Below are 21,869 nucleotides of genomic sequence, written 5' to 3'. Positions count from 1 at the left end.
GATATAATAATTATTCCTTATTTTTATTTTTCTTATACCTTCGTTAATTAAATATGTAATTAGTTAAGTTTTAACAATCTTTTTTATTAATAAATTAGACTAATATTTGTAATGATAGTCGAAATTTTTTTTTTCTTGGTATGTAATTTTTTTTTTCCAACAATTATTGGTATTTGTTCTCGGCAGCGCCGATGTGGAAATTTAATAAAAGCGCCAATGGGGCACCAATTGATATTTATAATTAACAAAATAGGCAATAGAGAGAGAACTAATACTAATTTTTACTTTCTTTTAAAAAGTATATATTTGGTTAGGGTAGATTTTAAATTATTATTTTCAAATAAAGGAGCGACGATTTGACTGCCTTTCAAATTTTTGTCTCATCTAGGAAATCCGAAATAAGGAAGAACCGGAGACGCTCATAAAAAAAAAACATAATAAAGAGTTACGCTACCTATAATTGAAGAGTTTATCTATTTTTGTTAATAACTGGTACCCGTGTCGATAAGGAATTAGGCTAACTGTTATATGTCCATTATTTTACCGCTAACTATTTTTAAAAATATATTTTTATATAAAATATATTTTTATGGTAAAAAAAAAACAAAAAACATTTTAATGATTATTATGGTAATCGGTATTTTATGAAAAATTAAACAATTATGTACACAGAGGTAAAGAGTTACACACAAAGATAAAACAAGCACTTATTAATAAAATTTAAATTAAAAGTAAGTTGTTTACGTATAATATACAATAAAATATGAAAATTTGGAAAAATATTACACAATAAAATATTAGAAATTATATTAATATATCTTTAGAGAAAATACATTGAAAGTTCAAATGGTAAAAGGGGTCATTAGATATCCAATATGGCGGATGACAAACGACTATTATATCGATTGCGGTAAAGGGTATATTATTTATTATATTTTTATTTAAATACCTATAGGTTAATAATATATATAAAATAACGCACGCGACTCCATTTATGAGACAGACGTAAAATATCTTCGGATCAGAAACGTTTCGTCTTGAAACATTACGTCACAAGTTATCCAATTCGATTACGATTCGATTTATGAAACTTTACTCAAGTCTTTCAAGGAAGTTTTCTCTTCTGGCGGTATGTTTGTGGGCTTAAACCGCAGTATCAAATGCCATAAGACGGAAAAAAGATTCCTTTCAATAAAAATATCGATGATCTAAAAATATATTAGTATCAATGTTACGTGCCAAATTTACAAGTATTGAATACAGATAAAAAAGATTGCGTACTTATTTAATATATAGCGGCAAAAAAAAATGAATGTTCGGTTATCTTTTTTTATTTTCGAACAGAGGGCACAGATGTTATTTTTGTGAATATGACGTGAATAGAAGTCAGGAAAAGTTGATATTGAAAAAATCTAATATGTTTTGAAGGCATATGTAATAGTATAAAAACATTTTGTTTTCATATCCCAGTTACAAGAGAGCTCGTATGTCACCGAAACAGGTAAAACAGGATTCTTACTGTGTATTTATAGGGCTGTCAGTTAATAATTATCTTACAAATTATTATATTTAAATTAATTTTAAATGTTTCTTAAGTGATCACGTTAAGTATGAATTGTTATTACATTCAATGATATATTTGTGTCAAAAAATTGATTTAAGAAATTTCGAAATCAACAATTTAAAATAAATTTCCAGATGTTTGGAAGGACCAAAAATATATTTTTTGAGCAATGTTTTAAATTTTAATTTCTAGACTAAACTTTTAAATGTATCTATGTAGAATTATCAGTATAATCATTTATAATGAGCGGAATAGTCCTGTTTAAATAATGGATTATTAATTTTTCATTAACTTATTTTAGTTTTGCGATAGCATTTACCGAGTTATTAGTATCTGGCATGCTTTTGTGTGGTCTACAGACATGCCTATTATGGGCTAAGGGAGTAGTAGCCTAGCCTGGTTGAGACTTTAATCTAATTTATATATATTAAGCCTTTATTTTATAGTTTCGCCACCAATAAGTAACGGACAATTCAATGAATAAATAATTTATTCAAGTGACAGCCCTATTCCCACCCAACATTGACATAACGATTAAAAATCATTAAACAAAAAATTTAATTGCTTCTGATGAAATTCGACCTCGTGGATACATATGAGGTCAATGGGTATGCCTTTAAAACCCACCCTTCACTTTCAAAGAGTACTTCGCGTGTGAACAAGTTATATTGTACGAGTGACTTCTTTTATTGACTAAGATTATAAAGCCAGTTTGAGTAGAATGTCTTTGAGTTTTTTTTTAAATTTATATTAGGTATGCAGAGTAGTAAACGGACTAACTGATACGTCAGCACTAACATCCATAGACAATGGCACATGTAAGAATTATTAACTATCCTTTATATCGTCAAAGAGCCACTAACCTTGGAAATTAAGATAAGTCTTGTTTCTGCAATTACACTGGCTCACTCACCTTTAAAACTGGATCATAATAATACTAAGTGTTGCTATTTGGCGGTAAATATGTGGTGTGTGGTACCGAAGACGGGCTTATATGAATATAGGGCCCATAGCACTACCAAGTAGTTATCAGTACAGAAAATACAATAATGATTTTGTATAGTATTTACTAAATTTGACATGACGTCTAAAATATTAAGACATAAAACAAAAAATAATTAACAGAAAAATAAATAAAATAGTATAATAATCTCTCTATATGTATTGTCGAAATAGAATGAACATGAAAGTCTGTTAGTTTAAGTACTTTATTTTTAAGGTTATATTTCAGAAATAATATGCACCTACACATTTCTAAATAATTTGGTTCAAATTATTTTATTTCGCAAAATGTTATTAAACGCGTTTTTATTCACGGAAAACGACTAACATTATTATGCCATTGATAAAGAATTCAAACGGTTGGGTTTTTTTTTTTTTGTTAAAATATTTAAAAAAATATTCGAATGTTTTTATGTATCTGTTATTTGGAAAGACATCTTGTATTCAAATTCGATTTTTAAAATTATCTAGAAACGCTTTTTGAATATTTATGAATGTTTCTATATAAAATTAGTGTATACCACTTAAAATATTAGTATTTATCTGTAGTGAACACTTAGAACATTTTGAATCGATCGAATAGGAAAGTCCCGGGCAAAGTGTAGTGAGATATGACAACTTGACCTACTTACACATAAAACGCTTTCCCACGAAGATTTCTAACAATGAAACGAAGCTCCCTTTTTTCTTACAAAATGAAAGAGAAATGTATTATTTAATAATTATAGTACCTATGACACTTTTAGAAATGTGTGTAGTGCAAAATATATATTATGTATAGTTGAGTCATTTTATACATGGTTGAGTCATTGGTTGGTTTGCTCATGTTTTGACTGGAAGCGATTCAAAAAATATCCGTTGGTTGTTTTGTTTATTATAAATTAATTTGGAACGTCCAATTTGGAATGGGTTCGATTTTTAAAATATCAAATTATTGAAAAATCTATGCGTATAATTTTTTTGTGATATTTAATTTTCTAGCAGTGGTTCTAATTTACAAAATTTAATTTAAAAAGTTTTATTTAAAGTATTTTAAAAAGCACGTCTCAAATAGTTTGAGTAAATATAACAATATTGGCATTTAACTTGTCTCGGCCACAATGAAGAGTTGATTAAGTCATCGTATTCAATACGACAGTCTTGTTTAAAAGAAAAAAAAAACTGATAACCTTCTGACCGATTTCGTTTACATCGGTCAGTCTCAACGAAGTCTAGCCAATTGCGTCCGAGATATTGTAGTGCACAAGTGTGTGCCCACAATTATGTGCACTCTAAACCTCTCACTCATAATTAGTTGGGACTGAAAGCGTTCAGGCGCAGGACCATCGGCCTTGAGAATTATAGCTGTATAAGCCTATGTATGTATAGAATGCTGTAAAAATTACATCTAAAGGTATGTTATTTCTGAGACCGTTAAATAAGTTCATCATAATATCCAGACGCACTCGGATATTTTCTTTTTAACTTGATTTAATCGGACAAAATTACAATAACGAAACGAATCAATGAAACAATGGACTGTATACGAATAATTAAAGTTAAAACTCCAATGGCTTAAATTGTGTGAAATAAAACTACCTATAACAATTAGGCGAGTTCCAATTAGTCTGCTAAATCGGATTGCCACAGAGTAAAAATGTCAGTTAGTATAAATACCACAGTTCAATAGTATTTTTGTAATAATTAATCATTGTTTTCTAATTTAATTTATGTATTACATACGATAATCGAACATGCTAATTAGGAGTCCGTATACGATAACCATTGAGTCATTGAGGTCATGATATCATCGCTAAAAACTAACGAACAATAAAATTAATGAGATTTTATGTGAGAATTTATTTCCATTGAAAACTATGGAGTTTAGAGGTAAACAGAACTTAGTGTATAAACAATGTCCCTCGAAATATATTTTGCATTTAGATGTCACAGCTGGAGTTATAGGGTGAAAGATAGAACGCCCTAGTACTCGGTATATTAAAAAAGAAATTAGACAGAGACAGTACGAACTTTCTCTCCCTCTTATTCCGGTCTATTTTTATTTCAAAAGGAACTATTTTCAAATTATTCTGTTAATCAAAATTAAACCCAATTAGTAAAGTCATAAATGCTAATTTGATGTACACGGTAGTGGCATTTTATACACTTCAATAGACTTACTTCAGTACTCCAACACTAAATAAATATAGAGAAAAATTAATAAGACCGTGAACGATAGTGTAAACAGTATTTTCCGTTGAATCGCAAATCCTCTGGGCGAAAATCGAGGAGCATTCTGTCAAGGAATACGATTGTTATATGGTTTCAGAAGCGTTTTGGAACTTTAACTTCAAGATCCAAGAGTTTTATTAGATTATATTCAAAGCCTGAATTATGGAAATAATTATTTAATATCCCGTCACTCGGTTCATCGTTACGTCATCGTTAAAACCGTTTGGGGTGACAGCGGCTGTCAACGATGTCACTTCTAAATTATAGCGGAAGTTGTGGACGTCTTTTGTGAGATCGGTAGGATTTGCAACCTCGTATTAACTTGTCTTGTCTCGTTTCTCACGACGTATTTCTTCCGTATAAATATATTTATTATTTTCTGTTTAGCAAAGTAGGCCTTAGTATTCCTTCCTTGGATCATGCACGGTGTTTAAAATGTTACGACCTTTGTCAGTTAAATAAAAAAAAAAACTTGCTATTATTGTGTATTCGTTGTGAGTAAATATTTACATCCATCGTAAGCTCATAAACATGCTCTATAAAATACATACATACATGCTTTTGCTATGTATTATGTATTCAATAATAGATACAATGAAATAAAATCGTTTTTAAAAACCCACTGTGAATTTAAACGATACAAAAAAAATAGTTTAAATGAAACCGTATTAGAAAGAGAAACAGGGAGAGGTTTTCTGGAAGGAACGTTTTATTCTCTAAGCTGCGTAAAAGAAATTTGTTCCAAAATAAAAATATGTTTACCTACATCCTGTATGCGTTGCTTAACCATTAAGCCATTGAGATGAAAACTTGATGTGATGTTACGTACGCTGCTTGCCCGCGAAACTTCTTGGCCCAAGATTCCTGAAGATCCAAGATCATGGCGAAAGAAGATCATGGTTTTTTTGTATATGTTTCTATAAACCTTTTTTTTATTGAACTTTATTCTGTCCGGTCCGGTGAGTTGCTCGCGTCCTTGGGAGCTACCTTTTACTACCCCACACCTGTCCTCCGGGTGGTGCTAAACGAGCAACAACGCCGAGCATCGGGCGGCGGTAAATAACCCGACACCCTTAATCAAAGGGCGGCGTCAGTAGCCGTGAGGACTAAATAACCTCAAAAAGACTGGGATGGAAAGGAATGGGACACTACCGTTACTAATTTATCCCAAGAAAACTACCATGCATAGCAGCACTACAAGGAATGGTTTGTTGTTGTTGTTGTTGGCTGATACTCGGCGCCAGTGTGAGTCCGGGCCCCCTGGTGTGAAATTGGCGACCGGCTACAAGTCAGTGTATCGATAGGCTGCTGGTAGAGAATGGGCTACTGTTGATCATATACCACCAACGCAACGTAGACAAACCATGAAGGAAATCCTGAATTTGGCCACCTGGAATGTAAGAGGTCTTCTAAAAGCCGGGAAAATAGAAATCATAGAGAGTGAGATGGAGAGATATGGAATTGACATTCTGGGAATCAGTGAGTCGCATCTAAGGGAAAGTGGTCATTCTAATATCCGACTGGAAACCTCCAAAGCAATGCGGGTACACCGGACAACATTTTCAGTGGAGTTGGCTTTCTAATATCTAAGTCAGTGGCAGGAAAAGTGATAGGATATGACACGATAAGTGACAGTATAGTAAAATTCAGGATTTCAGCAAATCCATGCCCAATCAACATAATTCAGGTGTATGCGCCAACGCTAGACTCATCCATTGAAGATTTTACAGCTTTTTATGATTCCCTTAGAGAGCAGAGAACCCGGTATCCTCCGTGAAGTGGAGCATACTATTTAAAAACTGAAACAAAAGGCATCTGGCAACGACGGTATAACAGCGCAGATATCAAAACAAACAGGAACCTACGGTACCAAACTCATACATACCATATGCCTCAAGGTCTGGCGTACTAGCCAATGGCCAGAAGATTGGACAGAGTCTAGTGTGGTACCATTACACAAAAAGGGGTCAACTCGTAAATGCGAGAACTACAGAACCATCTCGATGATATCACATGCGAGCAAAATCCTCCTGTATATTATTAAGGACAGATTAACCTACTTCAGTGACAGACTCATAGCCAGAGAACAAGCCGGTTTTGTTAGAAATCGGGGTACACGCGAGCAGATATTCAACATGAGACAGTTAATTGAAAAACGCCGAGTATACAAAACACCTTTATCATTATGCTTTATTGATTACGCTAAAGCTTTCGACTGCATTAACTGGTCTCAAATGCTACGGGTTATGGACGAGATGGGTATACCCGAGCACCTAACATTCCTGGTTCAGAACTTGTACTTTGATGGGCAGTCAAAAGTAAGGTTAGAGAACACCGCCTCTAAGCCTTTTAAAATAGGACGAGGAGTCCGCCAGGGTTGTTACTCTTCCCGGTACTTTTTAATCTTGTTGGGGAACATATTATGCTTAGAGTACTTCAGAACTGGAAAGGCGGGGTAAAGATAGGAGGTAAACGCATAAGTAACCGACGATTGTCGAACGAGGAGGAATTAGCGGAAATGTTGAAAGTCTTGGAGAAAATCAGATTAGAATACGGCCTGAAGATGAATAGAGGCAAAACTAAATTGATGTTCGTGGACAGGTACAACACCAATCCTCGCACGTTTGAACTCCGAGATTTGGATACAGTCGAGGATTTCAATTATTTGGGCTCTTTGATACGCTCCAATGGTAACTGCGAGAAAGAAGTCGTGCGACGAGGTCAGATGGCAAAAGCGGCGGTCAAAAGGCTGGAGAAGATATGGAACAACCGCGGGATTAGTTTGATGACCAAAGTTAACTTGATGCGGACTCTAATCTTTTCCATCTTTTTATATCCTCTGAAACGTGGACCCTGAAAGCAAGAACAAGGGAACGGATTGACGCGTTCGAAATGTGGTGCTGAAAATGCTGGGTATCAAGTGAACAGCTCGCCGCACAAACGAATCAATCCTGAACCAGCTAAAGATTAAGACACGTCTCTCCATACGTACTTCGTTTCTTTGGCCATGTGGCTAGGCAGGAGGAGGCCTGGAAAAACTTATAATGGTTGGCCCCGTGGATGGGAAGAGAGACAGAGGAAGAGCGCCGTCCTGGTGGATAGACACAGTAAAGACGTCTACAGGATCCAGTGCCCAGGCTTGCCTACGAATGGCACAGAATAGGAATGCCTGGAAGAAGGTGGTGCGAAGTGTACAGGAGAGCCACACGCATGGTGGTCACGAGGGTCGTGATGAGTCCCTCAGTAATGAGGAAACGACTAGGAAGAAGAAGAAGAAGATTCTGTCCGTGTGAGGTTACGACGGATAGTCATCTTTTTTTATGATATAGGTAGGCGTACGAGCAAATGGGTCACCTGGTGGTAAGTGGTCACCACCACCCATAGACAATGGCACTGTAATAAATATTAACCATTCCTTACATCGCCAATGTGCCACGAACCTTTGAAACTAAGATGTTATGTCCCTTGTCCCTGTAATTAAAATCAAGTCACATATAAAAAATCAAGAGTCACTGACGAGAAGCTGCTACCAAATCATATCTGAAGTTGGAGTATAACACTTGAATTAAATAAGGGCATAAGGGGCTATGATAAAGCGTGGAGTTAATGCTTGTTGACTTCCAGGCAAGAGACATAACATACATATATAATTGTATTTAACTAACATGGCTGTATTTTTAGATGTTGAAAAAGAGTAACTACTGAGATCCTTGCCGGTTCTTTTCGGTAGAATCTACATTCTGAACTGGTAGCTTTACTTTAAATAGTTTGTTAAATGACGATTCAAAAGTGCTTGCAAAAGCCTACTTGAATAAAGTAGAATTTGATTTGATTTGATAATAATAAACAATATAAAAAGACCCTTGTGTCTATATTATGTATTCCTGTGTTGTGCAATAAAGTATATTAAATAAAATAAAAATAAATAATTATTAAGAATCATTTACCCTTCGAAACTGAAACATATCAATACTATATATTTTATCGTTTCGCGGTTTCAGCGATGGCTAAAAATATCTATAGAGTGGGTGCCACTTAGCCAGACGATCTTGCAAAAAGCCCGCGCTGAGGGAACAAACCATATATATTAAGTATTCAATATTTTGTTATCGATACCAAACATAGCCGGCTTATTTTGTAATCATTGTTTTATAGCACTTCTTGACCTTCTCTACGTTTTATACTTATACTTGTATGATAATAGTATCAAGCTGTCTGTTATGCTTTGAGCTAATTCACTAAACGTAATCCCAAGGAAGGACACGGGCAACTTTTATTACTTACTAAATAACTAATATTATAACTAGTTTAGGTAAGTGGGTACCTAAACTAGTTATAATATTAGTTTTTTTAGTAATACCTTGAGTCTATTGCTCTGATCATAATAGTTAAAAGTTCAAAGAAAAACCTATTCCTTTTTTTTTACGAAAACAGTACAAGATACAAATAATTAAACAGGAACATAAAGTTAGATAATTAAAAAAGAAATTACATACATTAATAATTACCAAAATGAACACAACCATTTATTTTTTTTAATTCATTGCAAAGATATACCTATTTTATTTATATGTAAAGACTACCATCGACTCGGTTTGTAGATTCCATCGAAGACAACCGACAGGAAACTTGATACTTACTATTTTTTGCTAATTACATTGCAGAGATATGTTAATTAAGTGCTATAAAATTATCATTGTCATTTGGCATGAAAATCGTCGAATATTAAATACGTTTTCGTTTTTTTATCAGCTATATATTGTTAGTCTTTAGTCGATGATAAATAAAAATAAAAATATTAATTATTCAAGTACTAGGCGCATAAAAGGACTCCCAGATCGACACAATACAGTTACTTTTTCCGCCAGTTTATTTATAGTTTATGGCAATCATTTTAAATTAAATTTATATACATAGATCTTGCCTGGAAATCAACAAATACAAACATGGCGCTTTTAATAATGAATATAATTGCGTATTGATTAATATGCTTATTTATTTATATCATAAACAACATTCAAGTTTTTTTAATGACATTGACAGTTAACAGAATTATAAAATTGATGTATGCAAAGTCAAGGACAAAATTTGTCGGACAAGAAAGAAAGAAATAAAAATATTAATTAACGAAACATACCGACACCGTCGTCCTTGAACTTTGGCGTAACAGGATAGTGTTATTTTATGTCAAACAAATCGAGCTATTATATCATTTTTTTTTCGCATTGATTAATATTAAAAATAAAATTTTAATAATAATAATATACATACATGTCATATTTTTTTATAATTTTTAAGTTAATTTTTTAGCCAATGAGAAAACAATTCAAATTACATAAGACAAAACACATTTGTAAAATCGTAAACGTATATAAAAAAGGCTTAATAAGTTCTATAAGAAAAAAAAATTAACAAGTTAGCACGGGGAAAAAATTGTTTTTTTTTTTTATGTAAATCTCGAATTTAAAGCTAGGCTATCAACCTTTCGCGGCATTTAAGTTTTTTTGTGGTGACGCCATTTTGTCCAAAGTATGATGTCAGTATTACGTAACCGCGGGTTTGGCTCACTACATTATTATATTGCTAGGGCTCCGAATAATATAATATATACTTACTACTAATTAATTGAAGTACGTGCATACTAATTAATTAATTGTATTAAATTAGTATAATTTGTTTTTTCGAAATTTGTTTTTGTGATATTTAAAATTATTGGTAAGTAAATAAAAGTATGATTTTGTTAATCTGAGTGTATCGGAAAAAAATGTTTGTATATATTTTTTCTGGGATCTTAATTAGATAGTTTTTACTGATTGGATTACAAAATCGGTAAGTAAATCAAATGCGACGAGCGATGTGCGAGACCGCCACGCATATAGGGGCTACAAAGTTACAAACATGTAAAGAACAGTAATTAATCACTAGAGAATTGTTATCATCAAGATGTGGTTATAGATAACAAATTGAATATTAAGTCCGTTGACTCTTCACGATCCTTATGTAATAAGATTAAAAAATATATTTAAATTTTAATTAGCTAGATTTCCATTTAATATAATTCAACTTCAGAATTACGTTTTCCATTAGATATAACTCAATTAATTATACATACTAAAGTACTATTGTGGCTAAGATCGATATCGAAATAAATTGACGGGCGCTGCGCGTCGCCGACGAAGTCTTGGATAATCGGTGTCGCGCCCCAATTAAAAAAAAAAAAATTAGGATGTTCCCCAGGACACTGCTAGCAACCGGGCGCTTGTTGAACTTGAGACGGAGCTGCTGTCAATCACAATACAGATTGTATTATTTAAAAAGTAACCATATCTATATACTTGGTGGAAACAATAACCTAACCTGGTATTAACTTGGTTATTCTCAAAAGAATCTACATTCGGAATCAGTCGAATATTTATTTTAATCTTTTTATATCTGCAATATTCCGATTGCTAAGATCAACAAGAGGCTACTCGAATAAAGAATCTGCGATTATTTATGTGTATAGATAGACTATTAAAGATGAGCTCGTCGAATAAAATAGGCGCCTCAGTTGGCGCACTAGTAAAGTACGGCGTTTGGTGAGTGTCAAGCGTAGCTATCAGGCACACCAAGATAATAAAATTGCCTCGTCTGTAGTTCGAAAGTATCAAGGATATATAAAAATATCTAAGTAAATAATATTTTAATTTTCGTTGAAGAAATCTTGTGACCTCTTTTTAGTTTTATGAAATTTTGAAAAAGTAATAAAAACGGCTGCAAATGCATAATATTTCTCGCCATCATAATTTGCGCATACATTTTACTGCTGGCCATTATGATTTATGTTCTAGAATAGTGGTAGTTACTTTTATGTACGTCCCGCCATTTTATAACTCCATAGATTTTTTTTTTAATGTTTGAGCTATTTTCGTTGGTGACAGCACAAAAAACAATCGTATTTATTGTGCTCTGCGATTTACCTAAATATACATATGTGTATAAATATTTGTTTGTATGCTCTTCCTTAATATATACAGATTAACAATATATTTTTTATATATTCTGACCTTAAATAAATATTAGGTATAGGAAGGCTACTTAAATTATATTAAATTTATATGATTGCGGCATATTTTCATTGCTTAAGTGAAGTTATTGAAATCATTCGGCTTATACAAAGACAATAATAACATAATTATATCCGTAGGATACATACTATCAGCACAGATTACCAATATACGAGACTATAACCTGAATAAAAAAATGCTATGTATCTGTAACCAAAAATAGAATTGATTACATAACATGACCTTACATAAATTTTGATTACAAAAAAAAATGTTACCAGGCAAAAAAAAATTTTATTTACCACAAAGCGTTTAGATTATGTAGGTACGTGAAATATTTTCGATGCACTTCAATGGCGTTATCTTGAGAGCTCTTATCATTCTCTTGATCCGTAACCTATAATACGCCTTTTTTGTATGAATCAGAATACAAAAAAAAATGACACATCGTTTTTGAATAAATATTCCGTGTTCATACGTCGAACTGGAGAATAAATATATGAGTATATACGTAATGTTTTATTTTAAATATATAGGCAGTCTGGCAATTGGACCGCCCGATGATAAGAAAAAATAAACATCCCTTCCATCGTCACACATAGTTACATAAGATACCCACCATAAATTGCACACATTCCAAATAAACGTATATTTCCTGATTCTAATAGATTACTTGATACTTGATTATTTTATTTAATAGTCCATAATAACATTTTTATTGACCCTGAACAAGCTACGTACGTTTTTGTACAGTTAATCTTCTTCGTAAAATACTTTTAGTATATCAATGTTATCTTAAAAAAGTTTTTAAAACATTTTTTTTTTGTTTTATAGAGCATTTTTTTTTTAAAGTTACATAATTAGTAGAATTTTTTGACACGTGTAATAGCTATAAATAAAAATAGCTGCGCGGTAAGTAAATGTGTTGTTCGTACTTCAAACACGTTTGGATTGGATGAGTCGTGGCCTAGCCTACTTTATACATCAGTATTAAAAAAAAAAAAAACTTTTAAGTATCTGTATATATCAACGATGTCAGCTGGAGTCAGCCCGGAGTCTGGACGTTGAAAGTGTACTGTGTGCGTCCTGCGCTTGAACCTTTCCAGTCGTGCCGGATTTGCCGTCAAATCGGATTACGAAAATGACGAAATAAAAGGCTATGGTGTTTAGGTAGTCACTTGTGCGTTATGTTCGTTACAGTTTTTATTCATGATATAGGTAGGCGGATCGATAAATGGGTCACCTTATAGTAAGTGTTAACCACTGCCCATAGACAATAAGTTTTTTTCTATTTCATATGTAACTAGCTATGCGAGGTAATATCTCTCCTTAAATTGAAATTGCTTAGGGATGCTTACGTTATAAAATAAACTATACGTCAAACTCAAACTCAAATTCCTTTATTCAATATAGAAGCATTACACTTACTTATTGATAGTTAAATCAAACACTACCACCGGTTCGGAAAAGGAAACACCCTGACCTGAGAAGAACCGGCGAAAGAAACTCAGCGGGTCTTTTTTTGTCAATCTAATTAAATACATATATTGAATATGAAAGGAAATAGCCAGGAAGCGATCGTTTCATTCCCAAGGTGTGCTATCAAACATAAACTCACTAATTGTATAGTAACCTGTCGCACACGCACACACACACACACGTATATTCCTAATTCAATCTTTCTTGACTCTAGTTGAGGCTGAGTGTTGATAATCAATCAACGGGAAGAGGAAATGTTTAAAACTGCGTTATATATTGTAACTCAACAGATCTTAAATCACTAGTGACGTAATAGATGTGAATAATTAAAATGTAAACATCGACAAAACTATCGATAATAGCGTGAGAAATACTCGATTAAACTGATAAAACAAACTTAATAATTATAATATAGTAGGTTACAATGTATAGTCTCATTCATGATACGCAAGGACGTACAATTTAGCGATGTATATAAAATTTTTGTTAGTGATTCACGTGTTTGTAAAGCATTTATAGATATAACAAGATCCTAGTAATTTATTCAGATAAGGTTTTATATTGAAACATTTTTAAGAAATGCCATCGGAGGTAGGACTTCCTGCAAGCCTGCCTCGGTAGGTACCATCCTCTCGTCATATATATTACCGGCAAGCAGCAATAGTATTATTGTGTTCCGGTTTGAAGGATGAGTGAGACAGTGTAACTACAGGCACAGAGGCATAACATCTTAGTTCCCAAAGTTGGTGGTGCATTGGCGCTGTAAGAGATGGTAAAAATTTTTAACGGCGCCAATCTCTATGGACATTGGTGAATACCTTCAGTTGGCCCATTTGCATGCCGACCTACCAATGGCTACATCAAAAATGTGTTAGGTAGGGTGTGGTTTAATTTTTTAAGCTCTTGACCAAATGAATTGAATTTTACTTTGTGTGTATTTTCAGTAGATTTTGGGTTTTAATAAACCTGATAAAGACTCAAGGTTATTTGGTCAAGCCTTAATAGAGCAAACAGCAAACAATCAAAAATCAAATCCAATAATTGCATAAAGTTTATTCCAACGGCAGTAGTAGTAAAAATAAATAAACGTCTTTGACATTGAATTGACAGGACACAATTAGTCGAGATCGGTCTTAATATGGTATTCGCTATGGATTCATGAAAAAATGGCGCTTTGATAGTCGGCAAAGTTGTCATTGGAACTTTGGAAGTAAAATAAAAACGGATTACAAGTAGTTAAATGGATTCATTGTTTTAAAAATTTAGATATATTAATCAAGAACTGTTTGTAGTACATAATATGGCAGAGTTATTATCAAATAGCATAGCATATTAATATCTAAGGTTTGTTTGTGTCTACTCCAGCCTACTCACTGGATATGCGTTGAGTCAGATATCTACTAATCATCCATAAAGGTTATTTTATATGAAAGAACTTCGTTCAGTCTTTATCTGTGTTTGGTCTCGAAAGGTTGTTGGATATTTGATGATGTGATTCTTATTTTGTATTTAAAAATATTTCATATCGGTGGCTTTTTGAATAAAGCTTCTATAACACGGTAAGTAACCTTTGTATATTTTTTGATAATAGTTATCGAACTGTTTTTTCTTTGCCTATATCATGTTTAAATATTCAAAGTAAGTGTAACATAATTAATGACTAAATATAAAGTTACGAAAAGTTGAAATTCTTGGCGTATTTCTAATATAACATGCATGTATTATACCAACAAACCTTTTTCTTGAATCGCTGTTTATGGACGAAATTTACATTAAAATCCGTTTCGTAGTTCAAACGCGAAGGTTTTTATACTATGTAGAGATGTACTAAAGAAAAAATTGACTAATAAAGATTAAATCGGCTATGTCGTGCACTACTGAGTTTATGATTAATATATCTTTATTTATAATACAACACAATTACACTTAACTACTCATATCAACTTTAATTTTACTTTAAAAATTCTGATAACGGTTTCGTTGACGTTCAAATTGACGCCATTTTTTTTCGCAAATCCATAGTGAAAATCATAGATTAATCAAGCTCTTGACCAATGATATCGCGTCAATTTGCTGTCAAATGTTGTTTATTTGGGTTTTCTCCTCTTTAAGCTCTAAAACTTTTCTATAGAATGCATTAATTTATATCTTACGTTTGAGTTATATATCTTTCGTAAAAACTCAACCATGTTTCTCGTAAGTTGACAGTCGACGTTGCCAAATTCTACACGAAGAGCCTCAATTTAACTGTGTGTGTGTTAAATGTCCGTCCTCAAGCTACATTTTAAATATAAGTTAAATAATTGAAATCAGATGCCTAGTTTCGGAGATTACCTCCAACATCCAAACATACAAAATTCACATATTTATAACATAGAATATTAAAACTTAATACACAAAATTCTGTATTAATTAACAGTAATTAAATGTTGGTGTTATGAGTATCGCTAATTAAATTTCCCTTACTCATAATCAGTCGTTCTGGCGAAAAATGCTTATTTTTTTTTTTCATAATTAGTATTCGAATGTATACTGTTTTCCGTCAGCGGTTACGCCCGCGTGATGGGCGTTTGCTGATTTTAGCGATAAAAGTAATCTATGTGATAGTCTAGAGTCTAGAATAGTCTAGAATCTAGACTATAATCTATCAGTGCCAAGAATCTTTTACATCCATTCAGCCGTTATTGATTGACAAACATCCATACATCCAGATTATCGCATTTATGATATTAGTACTGGCCCGAGCTTTTCCCTTATATTTCGTCTATTGATTATCTTTTATTGACTTAATTGCACTCTAATTTACATAAAATAATATAAACTGTCATGCTTATATATAGGTACAGACTTTCATTTCAAAACAAAAGGCAGGTGCTCGCGGATCATTGTAGTGAAGCTAAAAAAGCGAATACAACCTAAACGCAAGTAAAATTTAAAGTTAGTTAAAAATATATTTTAAATATACATATACATTAATATTATGAATGCGAAAGTAACTCTGTCTGTCTGTCGCTCTTTCAAATAACTAAACGGAATTTTATGTAATTCGCTATGTGGCAAGATTGAATTTCAAGCATATAGGCCAAAATGCGATCGAATCCGCGGAGGACAACTAGTTGAGTAGGTACTTCCATTAAAGAATACGGTCATAATATTTCTCGGACTGTATATTACAGTTGAGGGACTATAGGCCTTGACAGCGTCATCAGTTGAAAGGGCGAGTATTGAGAGGCAAGCCAGATGTCGGGAGTCCACTTAAGGACTCAGATTACACGCGTCTTACGAGCGCCTTCTGTATCGGTCATCGGCTTTGAACGGCATCTTCGGGAGACTCAATACAATCAGCATTGCAATTACATTGCATTAACAGCCTGTAAATTTCCCACTGCTGGGATAAGGCCTTCTCTCCCTTTGAGGAAAAGGTTTGGAGCATATTCCACCAATCTGCTCCAAAGCGGGTTGGTGGAATACACATCTGGCAGAATTTCGTTGAACTTAGACACATGCAGGTTTCCTCACGATGTTTACCTTCACCGCCGAGCACGAGATGAATTATTAACACAAATTAAGCACATGAAAATTCAGTGGTGCCTGCCTGGGTTTGAACCCGAAATCATCGGTTAAAATGCACGCGTCCTAACCACTGGGCCATCTCGGCTCTTAAAGTATATAAAGCATAATTCATTCCTTGCGGTTAAAGATTGCCTCCTACAAAATTCAAATTCAATTCAGTGGTTCAACCGTTAAAGTGTAACAGTCAGACTGACTGTAATATTTAAGCGTTTAGCAAATGAGCGATCTGATGACCGTTTCCGATAAACATTGGCGCCGTATTCAATATTAACCATTCCTTACATCGCCAATGCGCCTCCAACCTTGGGATATTATGTCTTTTAAAAGTAGTTACACTAGCTCATTGAAATTTCAAACTGGAGCACAATAATAACGCCAAACACTTTACCACTTCTTTTTGTTGCTTGGTGGTAGAATGGAGTGGGTAGTACCTACCCAGACGGGAAATAAACCCTACCAATTATTATTAAGGTAGTAAATAGTAAATAATAAAACACGTGTAAGTAAGACATACTGTTTAGTACAAAAATCAAGGTCCATAAACATTAATTATGAAATTATAAATCAACACCAAGTTTAAAGTTCACTTGTTAGTGCAATGTAGTCTTTGTAGCTATGTAAATAAGAGCTGTTTATATTTTAAATGATAACTACCGAAGCAAGGTCTTTGGTTATTTAGTGTGATGTGAATCATAGCGATTCATTTTATAAATTTTTACTAGCTGTCCAACTTCGTAAGGGTGAATGATTTTAATACGGACTATAAAGTATTACTATTTACCGCGGCTTCGCTCGGGTGAAATAAATAGTACTAAACAAATACGTTTTATCGTTTAATTTTCATATAACTTTTTTATAAACGTTGTGTTTATCAAACATCTATATTTTCTATTTAGGCGGTGAAAATTAACAATAAACATTCGTTACACAGGTTTCTGAACGCACCCCTAAACGTCAAAGATGGCCTGTTGAACTGTCATATCATTAAATTTCATTGATTTAGTATCGGAATATCTCGATTATACGAATTTTGCAAAACCATAATGAATATCATTGATCATTCAAGCTCTCGACCAATTAAATCGCTTCAATTATCATGTCAAATGTTTTTTATTTGGGCTCTAGACTCTTGTGGTTGGAATGGACTATAGGAAGTTTGATGAGAATAATAATTACCAAGTTCATTTTAAGTTTTGTCTTGAAAGAACTCAGATGCTTCTAAGACGGGATTGAGCCCTTGAAAAAAAACAATACAGTATAATTCGTACGTGTTAATTGTTTTAATGTATAAATGTGCGAATCGTATAAAGATAATATTATTTAATAATAAACTAAATTGCAAGTATGTACTATTGGGTTTTGCAGACCACATCCTTGTGATAAGAGGGTTCCCATCGTATACGACCTTGATGTTGTTATCACAATTCTTATGTATATGTAATTTGATTAATTAAAAAAAACACTATAATAATATATGAGATTTTATTATTAGTAATGCCTAGCTGAAAAAATACTACCACTACTAAACCCTAATAACCATTTACTAATCCCATAAATATTCATAGAATTTATACCAGAAATTGCAGTGCGTTTCGGAGAAGTTTTTAATATATAATATTATTATATAAGTATTTAGATTATTGACGTGACTCGTGTGAATTTCATGTGCTTAAATTGTGTTTATAATTCATCTCGTGCTCGGCGAGGATAATTTCCCAAAAAATCTACTTATATCCAAAATTCGGCACACGTATATCAGTCAAATCGCGTTGACCCTATCCTTAAAGGAGTTGACGGGCCAAAAAGAGGTTTTAAATGTATAGCTCACTAGCAAATACAGCCATTTAAGGTACCTGATAAATTTTGCACGTATGAATAAATGCCGCTTCCAAAACATTTTCCTTGAAAAGCTGAATAAATTCTGAAATGACCTTGCAACGTCATTTTTAAGTTATAAAATTCTATCTAAAATCAAGCTATTTCATTGGGCTTTTAGGATTGTTAGAATATGTATAGGGTTATGTCACGTGAATTGTTTAAATTTTGGTCACGTTTGGGAAACCATCTAGATGTTTATAAACAGCGTATAAATCCGTGTAGTTTATTTTGTATTAAAGATAATGGTTATTTATAGAGGATTAATCTTGTATGTTGTAATGGTTCGATATAAATTTACAATTTAAGCCTAAATATTCGATATAGCAAATTGTATTTTTAAGTAGCTTAACAACTTTGTTACATGATATTCTAAAATAAATGTTATCTAAGAGATTTTCAGACATTTGGACATTTTGTGGAACTTTAGAGCTGTTCTGTAAGAAAAACTTCGAAACTAACCGAAGAACGCGAGCGCAATATGTCCGAATGTGATATGAATTATTATAATACTAGATGAAAATCCTGCTTCGCTCGGGTAAATGAAAAAAAACTAAACAAATAGTAACGGTTTATCCTTTACTTTTTATATAACTTATTTATAAACTTTGATCTATAATTCATTGTGGATAAGTTTCCATCGAGTCTACCGTACCCCTGCACGAAATTATTATTTGGACACTTTCTGAACGCACCCGTAAACGTCAAACATGGCCGCCCTTTGAACTGTCATGTCATTGAATTTTATTGATTTAATATAGAAATTTGTATCTTGATTATACGAATTTTGCGGATATATATTGTCAATTAAAAAAAAACGTTATTTTTTAACGTTTTTTCAATCGGGTCTATTGTAGACCTGCACGAAATTATAAATAGGGGAGATTTATAGGATACACATATAAAATAGCCTGTCACCGTAAGTCAGTTGTCAAAATTTGATGAGTGAGATTCGAAGTGAATTCTGACCAAATCGCACTGCTGAACGTATCGTAGTGTTTACAAGATGGAAACTTTATTTTATTTTTTTTTGGCCAATTTTATCAATGGTTGCCGTCTTATAATCTATTTATATAATTATTATTAATATCTTAGCATATTAATTATGTTATGAAAATAAATTTCATGGTCGCTCTTTGTGTTTCTTAATTTTATCTTGACCGAATTTCGACGGCGGCTAAACTCAAAGGATACGAAGTTTATCCAACTTTGCAAGATCTTTTACACATACACAAGTATACTCTTAATTTCCAGCCTCGCAAATTCATAGTAAGGTATCCTACACGACTGGTGACAGATCACCTCACGGTCACCTGCTTATTTCCTATTAAGATGGCCCACTTTTATTAGACTAATATACCATGGCGGTATTTAGTTCTAAATATAACCTTGTATATTATATGGCAAAGTCACAGAAATACATTATTAGTCTAGAATTAAGCACAAAGGTTACTTTTTTTCTCTGACACTTGCACGACAACCCTTTCCCTGTCACAGGCAAAGCTTCGGCCGGAAACTAGTATAAAATATAGTTCTGTCATTAAATATACCGAGCCGAGCCGAGATGGCCTGCATCTTAACATGTGCATCTTAACCGATGATTTCGGGTTCAAACCCAGGTTCAAACCACTGAATTTTCATGTTTATAATTTATCTCGTGCTCGGCGGTGAAGGAAAACATCGTGAGGAAATCTGCATGAGTCTAATTTCAACGAAATTCTGCCACATGTGTACTCCACCAACCCGCATTGGAGCAGTGTGGTGGAATATGCTCCAATACCTTCTCCTCAAAGGGAGAGGAGGCCTTAGCTCTGCAGTGGGAAATTTACAGGCTGTTAATGTAATGTAATGTAATTAAATATCCATCATTTATTTATCTAAATTAGTCTTAATTTAAACTAAGTTAAACTTCGAAACGCAACTTACTTCAAAACGCTGCATTTTCTGATATAATTTCACTTAAGTATATTGTTTTAGTAGGTTTTTTTCAGTTAGACATTTGAAAAAAACTGTTAACTTGTAAGTATTGATAGATTATAATATGGAAATCATATTTTACAAATTCTATTTTAAAAATTGAATATAGATTAAATTTACGTCTAATGCCAGCACGAGTTATATTTGTAAGGAGTTTGTCAATAAGTCAACCTCCTTTTCTACAATATGTACTTTGCAGTAAAGGTCGTAAATACGTACGTGCGGATTGTATTCACAAGATGTGATGTTACTTCATCAGAAATGTAAACAAAAGAAACCTGAGTGTGGCCGTGACATCTTCCATTGTTTCTTCAACACGAGAATGTGTATTTTAAGCGAGAATGCAAACTAACTTAATTTACCTTTTTTTCTAACGTTGAAGATTTTTTGGTGGTTCGGTTTTGTGCCCGGCTGGTTATGTACCATCATCATTCTACCAAGCAGCAATACTAGTAGTGTTCCGGTTTGAAGACTGCGTGAGCCAGTGTAGCTACAGACACGAGGGACATATCTCAGGTCCGAATGTTGGTGGCGTATTGGTGTTGTAAGGAATGGTTAATATTAAAAATAAAACATAAAAATATAGAAATATCGTTGATTGTACAGTATAATCGAAATAAATGAACGTATAATTGAAAATCAATCAATAAATAAACACGGATCAAAATAAATACGACATATTTACGTAAATACAATATATTATTGAAGTTATACATCTTTTGGCACGTTGTAAATAAAATGATGAGTGAAAATTCGATGCGCGAACACCGACACGAAACCTACATGGTGAAGTCGCTCACAAAACTGTCAAGTCGCTCGAAGTAAAACAATTTCATACCTTACCGTATTTTACAATATTTATTACAAAACTAGCTGTCTCTACCCTGCTTCATACGTGTCTATATGCAACTATTAGATTGAACAAACTTAAAAAAATGAGTGTTTATAAAAGTTTCATTAAGAAAAATATTTATCCGAATAATAATAATTATATAAACCGCAGATTATATACAAGAAAAGTGAAAAAAATTATTACTCACAGAAACATGCACTGATTAATTTGATTACGTAATTATTATTGTTTTTAATTGTTTAGGCATAGACAATGACATTGTTTTTCATTACTCAATCGATGAGCGAAT

General features: G+C 32.9%; 1 protein-coding gene and 1 pseudogene across 14 annotated transcripts in view; both read left to right on the top strand.

Annotated features, from left to right (window-relative positions):
• The window catches only part of LOC113401176 (uncharacterized), a 77,114-nt gene that overhangs the window by 755 nt on the left and 54,490 nt on the right, over positions 1–21,869 (top strand). The window lies entirely within an intron of this gene.
• On the top strand, positions 5,959–8,154 carry LOC135194204 (uncharacterized; annotated as a pseudogene).

Source organism: Vanessa tameamea, chromosome 27 (assembly GCF_037043105.1).
Source record: "Vanessa tameamea isolate UH-Manoa-2023 chromosome 27, ilVanTame1 primary haplotype, whole genome shotgun sequence".
Classification (NCBI taxonomy): Eukaryota; Metazoa; Arthropoda; class Insecta; order Lepidoptera; family Nymphalidae; genus Vanessa; species Vanessa tameamea.
The sequence above is the reverse complement of the archived record's forward strand: the minus strand, read 5'-3'. Positions and strand labels throughout refer to the sequence as shown.